Source organism: Heliangelus exortis, chromosome 2 (genome assembly GCF_036169615.1).
Source record: "Heliangelus exortis chromosome 2, bHelExo1.hap1, whole genome shotgun sequence".
NCBI lineage: Eukaryota > Metazoa > Chordata > Aves > Apodiformes > Trochilidae > Heliangelus > Heliangelus exortis.
This window is the reverse complement of record NC_092423.1, coordinates 39598307-39609168: the sequence shown is the minus strand read 5'-3', so window position 1 is coordinate 39609168 and position 10862 is coordinate 39598307. Positions and strand designations below refer to the sequence as shown.

The 10862-nt window shown below is 44.5% G+C and overlaps 1 long non-coding RNA gene across 2 annotated transcripts; it reads right to left on the bottom strand.

Moving 5' to 3' along the window:
- Positions 1-4990: 4990 nt before the first annotated feature.
- LOC139792417 (uncharacterized) lies at positions 4991-9496 on the bottom strand. Of its 2 annotated transcripts, XR_011724265.1 has the most exons (3): positions 9066-9480; positions 8851-8987; positions 4991-5202 (listed from the first exon to the last, which is right to left on the bottom strand). It is a non-coding gene; the product is annotated as an uncharacterized lncRNA (long non-coding RNA). The 2 variants fall into 2 exon arrangements; XR_011724264.1 differs by having other exon boundaries at positions 8851-9496.
- Between the last annotated feature and the right edge of the window lie 1366 nt (positions 9497-10862).

The following is a 10862-nucleotide window of genomic DNA, read 5'->3' as shown; positions in this document are numbered from 1 at the left end:
CACACACATACATTTATGTGTGCAGAGAAAAGCAGCATATCCACCACACAGCACAGCTGCTGTGACTAAAACTCTACAACACATTAACTTTTAATTTTTAATAAATCACCGTACCTTACTCTGACCCCTACGAAATTCCTTCTTTTTCATAGTACTCTCATTCTGATGAAAGCTGACTATGTCAGCCTCAGAAGAATGCCACAGCTCTTTTTACATATCAAGAATCTGCAAAATTTCTGAAGAGAGACGGGCTGGCTATTGTGCTGTTGCTGGACTCCAACTCAAACTGAAAAAAGTTGTGTTTGGCCCTTCCTCTCTCAGCCCTTAAAGCTGTTGTCCATGCCGAGTATGGTGCCAAGCAAGCTTGCATTCTAAAACCTTACAACTGCACTAACAACTACAGGTGTCACTCATCTCTCCAAAGCTCCCCCTCTCTGTACCAGTGAGGGCAAAGCCTGCCAGCACTCACTTAAAAGAAACCTTGTGATTTTTTGAAGGCGCAGAGATTTAAATTTAAGTAGCAGCTGTTACTCGAGAGAAGTTGGGGTTCTTGGAGAGCAAGCTCAGTGCCCCAAAGCAAGGCCTAAACATTGAATTAGTGCCTTATTGCTTTGTTCTACAACAGGGCTCTGCAGCACAGATTTTTGCTAAGAGAACACACTCTTTTATCAACTCCAGCCCCTAGCTAAGGCTACTGCTCTGTTACAGCAGAACAACAATGCACAAGCAGGAGCTGTGCCGAGCACATTCACATACCCACCACCGACTGGGCAGCACCGAGCACCAGTTAGTTTCACATTTACACCGACAGCCAGGCGGGCCTGACTGCACCGAAACAACCCTCGGTACCCAGATGCAGCAGCTATATTTACCCTGGAAAAGAAAAGGAAAAAAAACCCAAAACATAACACCAACAAAACTTAAAGCGAGGGAGTCCAGGACAGCAGAGAGTTTATTCCGAGGCTGCCGAGCTGGTTCTGGTGCCCGGCAGAGCCCGGGCTCGCCGTCCCGGCGGGGCAGCCCGCAGTGACGTGTCCACCTGAGCCTCCCGGGGCCGCCGCCGCCGCCGCCTCCGGAGACAAAGTTCTGTAGTGCACTGACTGCTATCGTACCCAGAGTCGGAGTGTCACAGAACTTTGCTTCCGGAGACTCCAGTCCTCCTCCGGTACCGGCACCGCGGCCGCCTGCCAGCACAAGTTTCCCTGCCTAGGGAGGGAAGGCGCAGACGGTCAGAGATGGGGAAAGGAGCCGGGAGCCCTCTCCGCCCCCGCGGAAGGGCTGCAAGGCGAGGAAGAGCTTTTTTAAAAGGAAAAAAAAAATAAAATAAAAGCCCCCCCAACCCCCACCCCCGGAGCTAACGGGCCGCCCTGCGCAAGTCGCGGCCGAGCGGCGAGCCGGAGCGCTGCCGATGGAAATCAAGCCGGAGCTGCCGGCTGCCGCTGACAGCCCCACCGCCGCGGCCCTGAGACGGCTGCGGCCCCGTTTGGCAGCGCCCGACGGCTCCCGGCGGCCCCGCAGCCCCCTGGCCCCGGGGACCCGGAGCGGCGCTCCCCTCCCCGCCCCTCCAGCCCTTCCCCTCGGCCCCCGCCGCCGAAGCGCAACAGGTCCGCTCCGGTCCTCTCCCGTCCTCCCAGCTCCGGTTCCGCTCCGTTCTCGCCCGCAGCCCCCGGCGGTCCCCGCGGCATCGGCGGCCTCGTCCGGTGCGGTCGCGTCCCGCCGGGTGGCGGCGGCCGGTGGCGCGCGCGGCGCCGCTCCATCTTGACTTTTGCCGACGTGGAAATTTTGGGTTCGGGGACGAGCCGCGCTCTTATTGGCCGGCGGCGGGCGGGGTCGGAGGTCACGGCTGCTGTCGCCGCTCCGCGCCAAGCGGCCTCGCCGGGCGGCCCCGCCCCGCCGAACCGCCACGCCCACACGGGGATGGGGCGGAGCCACGGCCGCGCCGCGGGGCCCCGGTGGCCGTAGCGGCCGTTGGCGGCGAAGGGGCGGGGGGCGGTGAGGGGGCAGCGGCGGGACGGGCGCTGGGGGGGAGGAGGAGGAGGCGGTGTCCCCGCGGCTCCCCGCCCCTCCACCCGCCTCGGCCTCAGGCAGACGCTGCCCGCCGAAGGCTGGGGGGGGTTGAGGGAGTGGGCGGGGGAGCCCGCCGGGGGTGTGGAGGCGGTGCCTGTTCTCGTTGTGCCTCGGCGCTGGCGGCTTCAAGGCGTTACTGCCCCGGCCGGTGAGGGCGAAGCTGCGCTCCGGCGGAGGCGCGTAGGGCGGGTCCCGCTCTCGCTCCCGGGGTGCTCGGCCCCGTCCTTGGCAGGCAGCTGGGGACACACCTGCGCGCCGGCGGCGGCGGTGGGAGGGCTCCCGGCGCGGCTCCCGGAGCCTTGGCGGGGAGTGACTGCGCACCTCAGCGGTGGAGGTGCTGCCCGGAGCGCTGCGGGAGCTGCCAACGCTGCCTGCTGCCGTTCGCCGCTCCGCAAAGCACCTGGGCCGGCCTGGCTTGCCACAGCAGCCCGGAGCGTGGTGGGAGTGAGCGGAGGGACATCTCAGGTGCTTATAGTTCCTGCTTCAAACTTGAAAGCTTTTGGGAGGAGTGACAGCTTTTAGTTGAAGTGAGTTCCCTCTCCCTGAAAAAGCTGAGGGGAGCGTTGTGTCTGAAGAGGGGGTTTTCTGCTCTCCTCTTGAGAAGGTGTCAAGACTTCGCCGTAACTCAGAGCGCGTTACAGCACAACACTGCCTGAGTCTGGATTTAAAACTGATAATTCCTGCAATTGTTTTTATCTCTTGCGTGGAATTAAAGTCACTGCGGTTAAGCCTATCTTATTGATCAGCTTGTTCGCCAGGCTCAGACAAAACTGCTAAGGCAGTTAACAGCCTAAAGAACTGATCCAGGATTAAGCTTGTAGTCATGTAGGCCTCAGCTGTGAAAATACTCTGCTACGCAAGGCTGGCGGGGAAGCACTGATCTCCAGGAGCTACCTGTCCATGGGAGGGGGTGTGCGGGCCCTGTCCTGCAGTGGCATCCCTGCACTACTGAGCTCCAGAGCTCCGTCTGGTTGCAGGAGCACAGTGGTGGCTGGTAACCCCAGCCTCTGGCTCTCATTTCTGTATCTGAAACGGAAATAAAATGAAAGATGCTTTGAAATAACTTGCTATTTTAAAAGTTTATATGATTATTTTCTTGACTTAAGCCACCTTTAAAGCCTCAGAAAGGCTGCTCACCTTTAAATTCTTGGATTTTGTCTGCGTTTCTTAAGCTTGTCCACAGAACCAGAAAAGGCAGCTCTTTTTCTGAGCCTTCCTGTTTTGTTTATGAAGTGTATTCTTCCCTCCCTGGTAACACCTTCACCGTGCTGTTCATTCTTCAGCCCTGTTCCATTTTGCTGTGGTTTTTCCATGCACGGTGTTATTCCTCATCCTCCCGCTCCCGCTCTATCCTTGCTCCCTGAGTGTACACCCCCTCTGCTAGGCCACAGAGTTGGCCTCGGCTATGCCGTTGCCACTCGTCTGCGTGTAGGGGAATATTGATTTTACAGTGTGTATGCTGTAAAAAAAAAAATAAAAATCAATATTTCAGTAGATTAAGCAGAGCGTACAGCAGTGTAGTGGAGCCCAGCTTGCTAATGTAATGTGCAGGGGTCCTCATTCAGAGATTGAGGTCAGTCAGAAAATGGAAATGTGTTTTCTTGTTTTATTGGCTGTTTCACATTTAATGTAGGTGTTTATGATCTGGTGTTTAACTTGCAGCGGGGCACATGGCTGCTTTAAAGTCACATCCAACAGAATGTCACACGTTGCAGGCAACATCCACAAAAGAGCATGCCTCAGGCGTACAATCCATTTTCTACAGCTTAATAAAGCCCCTCCTCCTCTTACCCAATGTATGTTTGTCAAACAATAGTCGTGAGGAAAAATTAATAATTATTGTTTCTGCAAATCAAAAAAAAAAAAAAAAATTCCGTTTGGTGCATACTCAGGTTCTGATTATGTAAAGAAACATAGTGCTTTAATGAACTCCCAATACAACAGTGTGAATCAATGCCTGTGATAAAATGGGTATAAGTGAAAACAGTAAGGGAGGGGAAATAAGGAATGTATGACACAAAACCAGAGTAAAAACTCCCATTGATTTTAATGGGCCTGGGATTTCAGCCAGAATGTTCTCCATGATACGTTATCCTCTTCTTTAGCAGTTGCATCATGCCTTAAAATTTAGCAAAAGTGCTTCTTGAAACAGCATGTGAAACCACTGCATTTTCAGACTCAGAATGTAAAGATTAGTGTAAACTGATTGTTGCTCCACAGCTCTGGAAAATCTTGATACAGCTTTATCTTTACTTAATAATTTTATCATCTGGTTTTGTCGGAGTCTGTTTCTCATCTACCAAAAACGCACCGCAGCAGCGAATACAGATCTATACATTGGACAGAGGATTAAGTATTATGTGTGTATATGTTTTGTGCTGAATAATGTGCATTTGGAGATGCTACAGGGGCCATCATGTTCAGTGAAAAGGCAACAATTGTCATCTGACAATTGCATTATTGCAGCCCTAAATTTGGGAGTTGTGGCTGGGGAGGCAGGCAGGACTGGAGCAGTGATGTCTTCATTCAGTTTCAACTCTGGTTTAGGATGTGACTCATGTAGAAAGCTTTTGAATGTAAAATACTGCTACCTACAGATGCACACTATACCCACTTTTCTCTTAAGTCAGTTTATTTTCTTTAGTCAGGGACCACTGTTTTCTGATACGCTTGTATGTTTCACTCTTTTCAAGAAATATTTGTTACTCTCAAGCATGAAGGTTTTTTCCTTAGAGGAAGCTGTTCTTTTAAGCATTTTTAAAAGTTCATAAAGAAATCAAATGCAAAAGAAATTGTAGTAATACTATTACCAGCTGCTAAGCACTTACCGCTCTTAAAAACACACCTCAAGACATACCCTTATGTCCTAATGTATTCTAGGTATGGCTTTTAAAATAGTAGTAAAATACCAGAGAATGTGAAATATGTGAAAAACACTATGATATAATTTTATTTAATTCCAGAATGTCGTTCCCAGGATAAGTATGATAAACTGCACTTATTATTCCAATTTAAATTACAACATAAATATCATAGCTGAAGATTAAGGAGTAATAATTAGAGTTGCATTTTACTTTAAGAATCCATCTGCTTTGGCAGCATGCTTCCAGTGAAGAAAATTCAAGAAGATGGTTACTGCAGAGGAGAAGGCAAAAGCATATATATGATGCAGAGGACAAAGCTGCAACTTTATTGTGAAGTAAGGATGAACAATATTTCATGGAATGTTAGCTTTAACTTAAAAGACATGAGTTTTATGGTAGAATTTGCTTTATGAACAGAAAACTCTTTTCCATGAGTCCTCTTCTGCCAGCTTTGTGAAACAGTAAATTGTTGTGTGTTGTTTGGTTTGGTTTTGTTTGTTTGTTTGTATTTTTTTCCATTTGAAACAATTAGCACATTATAAGAATTAGTATTTAAATCTGATTTGAAACTGGAGTTATGCAGGTTGGAAAATTAATTATCTTATTAGTTTGTGAACTTTTATGGTATTTATACAGTACATAAAGACTGAGTCCTAAACATCAATCAGTATTATGGAACATTTTAAAACAAATGTAAACAGTTTATATTATGACAATTTGTCGCACTACTTATTGATAAAAAATTATACATATAAACTCTGTGGCATATTATTCTAATTCCTAGCTGCTTATTATCTGAGATTTATCTTGATTAAATTTTATTTGTGTTATATTTGTGTAATTCTGCATTCATTACTGTAATAAGTGTGTATGAAAACTGCATTATAATGTCCTAATTGTGAAATTGACATTGAGTAAATTAGGGTTATGAGCACTGTAATGCAGAGTTTTACCAGGATGTTGTATTTCCTAGTGCTTTAATATCCTCACATCTTAGAATAATAAAATTTGTTACTGAAATTAATAAATAATGATAGATAGTCTAAGAAAGTTAATGGCAAGTCAGGGAAAAAATCCAAGTTTCCTGAGTTCCCACTGTCTCTAAAAAGTAGCAAAGTCAGTACCTTGTTCTGCAATTTTAGAGATGAGTGATTGATTTTATTTTGATAGAATCTGAACTTCAAAATAAGAGAAGATCAAGTGTCAAATTAAAACTGCAAGACACAAGGACATAATGTAATGAACTTGGATTCAAGTCCAGTGGAAATCTTTCTAATAACTTTAATAAAACTTTATGTTTGCATTATGCTGGCATCAAGGGTATGAATAGCTCCATTGGTTAAGTAACCAATGCAAGTTTGTTCATAACATCTTATGGTTTATAAATTTGCAGAACCAGACCCTGGATGCTTCCTAAAAGCCTACAAAGATTCCAGAAGGACTACATATGTGTTGTAGATCCCAAATGCACTGACTCTCTCATCTGCATTTTTAACAAGATAGGAGTGGATCTGCAAGGCGATCGCTGCTGAGTTACTGTTTCTGCAAAACATTAGTATTTTAGAAAACAATAGAAATTTCACAATTTGCTTTTGTTGTGTATTGAAACAAAATTAGGACCTTCCTGAAAAATTGCTGCAACAGGCATAAGAGACAAAACCCAAGCAAGAATACTCCCTTTTACTTTGTCTGTAGCTGTTTGTGCTCTGCATAGCTTCCCCAGAAACAGTCTAACACACTGAATCAATGGCATTTGAACCTCTCTTGCCCATGTCCCCCAGGGAATGCCTGAGCAGCTATCTATTAGGAGGAAAAGAAGGGAAAGTTTGTTTTTCGCTTTTTTTTTTTTTTTTCCCTCCAGAAATTAACTTCTGAATCTGAGAAGCCTTCTTACTGGAAAAAAATACTTTCCCACAAAAAGGTTCCATTTTGACAGGTCAGCATTTTCAGATACAAATAAATATATTGTGGGAAAATACTCAACAAGCTTTTCTTTGGAGTCCTTCAGAAAAAATAATGCAAGGGAGAATTATTAGAATGGCATTTACAAAGGGGTGCACATATCATCCTCCATAGAATCCAAATAAAGTGATATGGCAGTATCTAGGACAACGACTTGAAGGAATTTAACCTTTCATTTTTAGGGCAGTAGAAATCTCTGATAGGAGAAAATCAGCCAGAGATAAATAAACAAGCAAATTCTGTACCATTCTCCACGAGCCATGATATAATCAGTTTATAATAACTTTAATGGGGATTGCACAGAAGTTCATTGGTAAATTCTGCAGGACTGGGGCTGAGATGTAGCAACCAAGAAATTATTGATGCAACGGGCCCCACTTTCTTGAGAGATGTTTCCTAGAAACGGAAACCAAGGGTCATGTTGCTCACACTGGACTCACTGAATTTAAACCTGTCCTGAAATGGCAGTTTCAGTCTTCTGGCTGCAACAGTGTGAAAAGAAGACAAGTAACTAGAATTACAACTATTCAGTCTGTAGTTGAATGCTTCTTGCAGAAATGCCTGGGTTGATGATGAAGTTACTTTCTTCTTCCACCTGCCCAGTGCTGGCTGTTCTAACCAACCCAGCTGCTTTCAGAGAGACCCTTCCTCTGGTGGAAGCTGTAAAGCCTTCTGCCATCCCTGCCATCCCTGCCATTTCTCTGGTGAAGATCTGTGGCCTCAGTACATGATTGCAACTCTTCCTTAAGCCTAGCAAATCACAACTGGTGACCTTCAAGGCTGAGGGAGAGAATTCATGTGGCAAAATTCGATGAATAAATGACAGGAATGCAACTGGCAACTTCAGACAAGCTGAGAGTGTAAAGAATATTAAAGATTAAGTCACACCCTGTACACACGTTTTCTCTGGGCCTTTTTAATAAAAAGGGAAAAGTGGTGTCATTTGCAGCTACAAGTCTTGTAGGGGAGTTTGGTAAGCATTTGGGAAAGGAAAACTCTTCTTACGTACTGAGTAAGTGAAGAAGATAGAAGGTGGTGGAAAAATGTGTGTCAGTTGTATTGTGTGACAATTTTTCTGGCAAATCCCTGCTTTTTGCAGCTCAGTCCTCAAGGCACAAGCACAAATATTAATTGAAACTTACTTGCTAAGTATCCAACCTAAAATCCTAGGTTGTAACTACATATATTAAAAAAAAATATTTGACTTTAAGATACCCAGTGAACACTGACTTGATAAAATTCAGAGTATCTCCAACACATTTGTTTCGTTTCTAGTATCTACATCAAAGCACGAATTGGGGGAACATATGGCTATTCAAGGGAAAGAAGCAGAAGCTCCAGCAGAAAGGCCATTTCCTTGGTCTCCTTAAACACATACATCACGAATCATCAAAAAATCCTCTGCCATGGAGGCATTTGAATAGAAAAAACCTTCTCTGATGGAAATGCTTTAATTAGCACAGGGAGGGGGGAGATGCTGTGCTTCCCAATGGATCCCAGGGCTGTGGGTTTTTCTTGTTCATTTCAATTCCAGCTCCCTCAGAGCCCGTGGCTGTGTTGAACACTCAGCAGCTTCTGGCTACTCCAGAATGTACCCTGCTCCATGATCATATTTAAAACGTCAGCTTCTGTCTCTGAGGTAACAAGCTGGGTGTGATAGCTCGGAATCCCACCAAAATAAGTGTCATACAACCATCCTTCAGAGGCCATCTCTATTTCCTCCAGAAATGCTGGTTTTTCACAGGCTTGAAAAAGGAAATGCACTCACCGCACCTCCTGGGTATTTCCGAAGAATGCGGTTCAAAAGTTTTAATTTCCACTATTTCCTTACTCTAAAGAAATGAAAATATCTCTGTCCTATCCAAATCTTGAAGAGTTGTAATGAAGTTTGGCACCTTACGTTCAGAATGTTAGCAATCACTTAAGACTCTCCTCAGGTCTTATTTACAGCTCTCACCTTGCAGGGCACATAGTTTAAAGCACCACCTGATAGGTCCGCAGGGAGAATCTTCAGGCCAAACCATTACAGCAACCCGTTACTCCCCTGGCTTTCTACACCACCAGGAAACAGCAGTGAATGCCAAACTTTTGCAACTGCAAACAAAGGGAAATGGATATTCATCTCCACCATTGCCTTCATAATTGGTTGAACAGGGAAAAAAACAATCTTACCAGGAAATCCTCACAAGTCTGAACTACATCTATCAGCCTTGTTCGCTTGCCAGTTCTTCTGATGAACCACAGGAAACATATTCCAACTCCAGCACAGATTGTTCAGAGGAGACAAGCCATGCTCATTAGCACTGTAACCTACAGGCAGTAGGCATGCACACGAAACCCTCAGCTCTTGGATGGGGTAGCAGAGACACGACCAAATGCACTCGCCTGACGTGATTGGCTTATGTATTCGTGTTTATGTTGGTCTTATAACCCTGGCTGGGGTTCCTTATCAATGCTCAGTGACCTTGATAGAGAAGGTTGTTAAATACCAAGCTCATGTGTGTGAGAAACCAGGATAATGTGGCTTCCACTGCATGCAACATCCCAAAGAACTGTATTTCTTCTGTGCTGGACGGTGAGTAGCTCTTCAGGAGAAACACTGATTGAGGCATTGATCACTTTATTGATAGAGTCACTTGAAAGAGTGGTGGAATTGCTGCACAGGACTTCCTAGGCATAGGAAGCCACAGCATGGCTTAGAGTATGTCTTATTTAGAGAAAGATATGATTTTGTCCAAGCTATCTGTAAAAGACACCATGAAATATATTTAAATAAATAATTTGAATAACTGAAAAGTATAGTTAAAATGAAAAGCATCAGAAGGTAAATGTGGTACCTTCCATGGATCTGAAGGTTTCTGTTTGCTCCAGCTGCATTCCCTATGATTAAATGGAGAATTTCAGTAGATTTATTACTTTTCTGTCTGTAAAACCTTTAGCAAATTTTTACATGCCCCACCCAGCTGCTGTCAAATAAAGGAATTAGAAGATGTCTGTCTAAAGAATTATTGTTTTTTTAATCATTGAAACCCACAGGAAGATTTCTGTTAAATTCACCAAGCGAAAAAGGAGAACTTTGTAAGTTTCCTTTTGAAACAGATTGCCTGGAATCCCATACTGTAAAAAAAATGTTACTCTCTAGATCCCATCATAGCACTCCGCTAATTTTATGAGTTAAGGAACAGCCTGTCAAAATTCTGAAACACACGAGAGTCCTAATCATGAGCAGCTTGTTCCAGCTAGAATCATATTTCCTATGTTGCAGGACAACTGTGGGAAAAGTGCTTCATTTGAACCTTGCAGAAATGTGCTTTTCCTCCCTGATTTCTCAACCAAATGCAATGGGACATTTCCTCTGGCCCTTAGCAACGGCCCTTAGCGAGGGCTGACGGAGAAGAGCAAGGAGCAAAGCCAGGGCTAGCAAAGAGCTATTGATTTGTGAATGAAAGAGAACATTTTCTGAAATAAAAAAATCAGCTAGTCACAATAACTCTAAGACAAGTCTAACTTCAGTGACTAGAAATAAAAAGGAAAGGCAACTTAAATTGACATTGATCTTGCTGGCATTCCAAGGGTAATATTTTTGTTATGATAAAATGTTCTTTAACAATCCTCCCGTGAATTGGGCACAAACATGCTTTTCTTCTACATTGGTCCTGCCTATCTTCCTGTTCCACCTATTTTTATACAGTTAAAAAAACATTTGTTTAGGCAATGCAAACAAAATTCCCCCCTTCCATGTGTTTAAGTTCCCTCGCTATTTATGCTATAATGTAGGACAAGACCAGCAAGACAACTGAGAATTCTGTTTCAAGCTAATTTTTCAGTCTCCTTTTCAATTTCTGCTCATAAAAGCAATCATAAAATTTGTCCAAAATGTTAGTAAGCATGTAGGACCTGGATACAAGTTCTACAGCACCTCTTCCCAACACAGAGACAGAGAAGCATAAATACATGCATAAACACAAA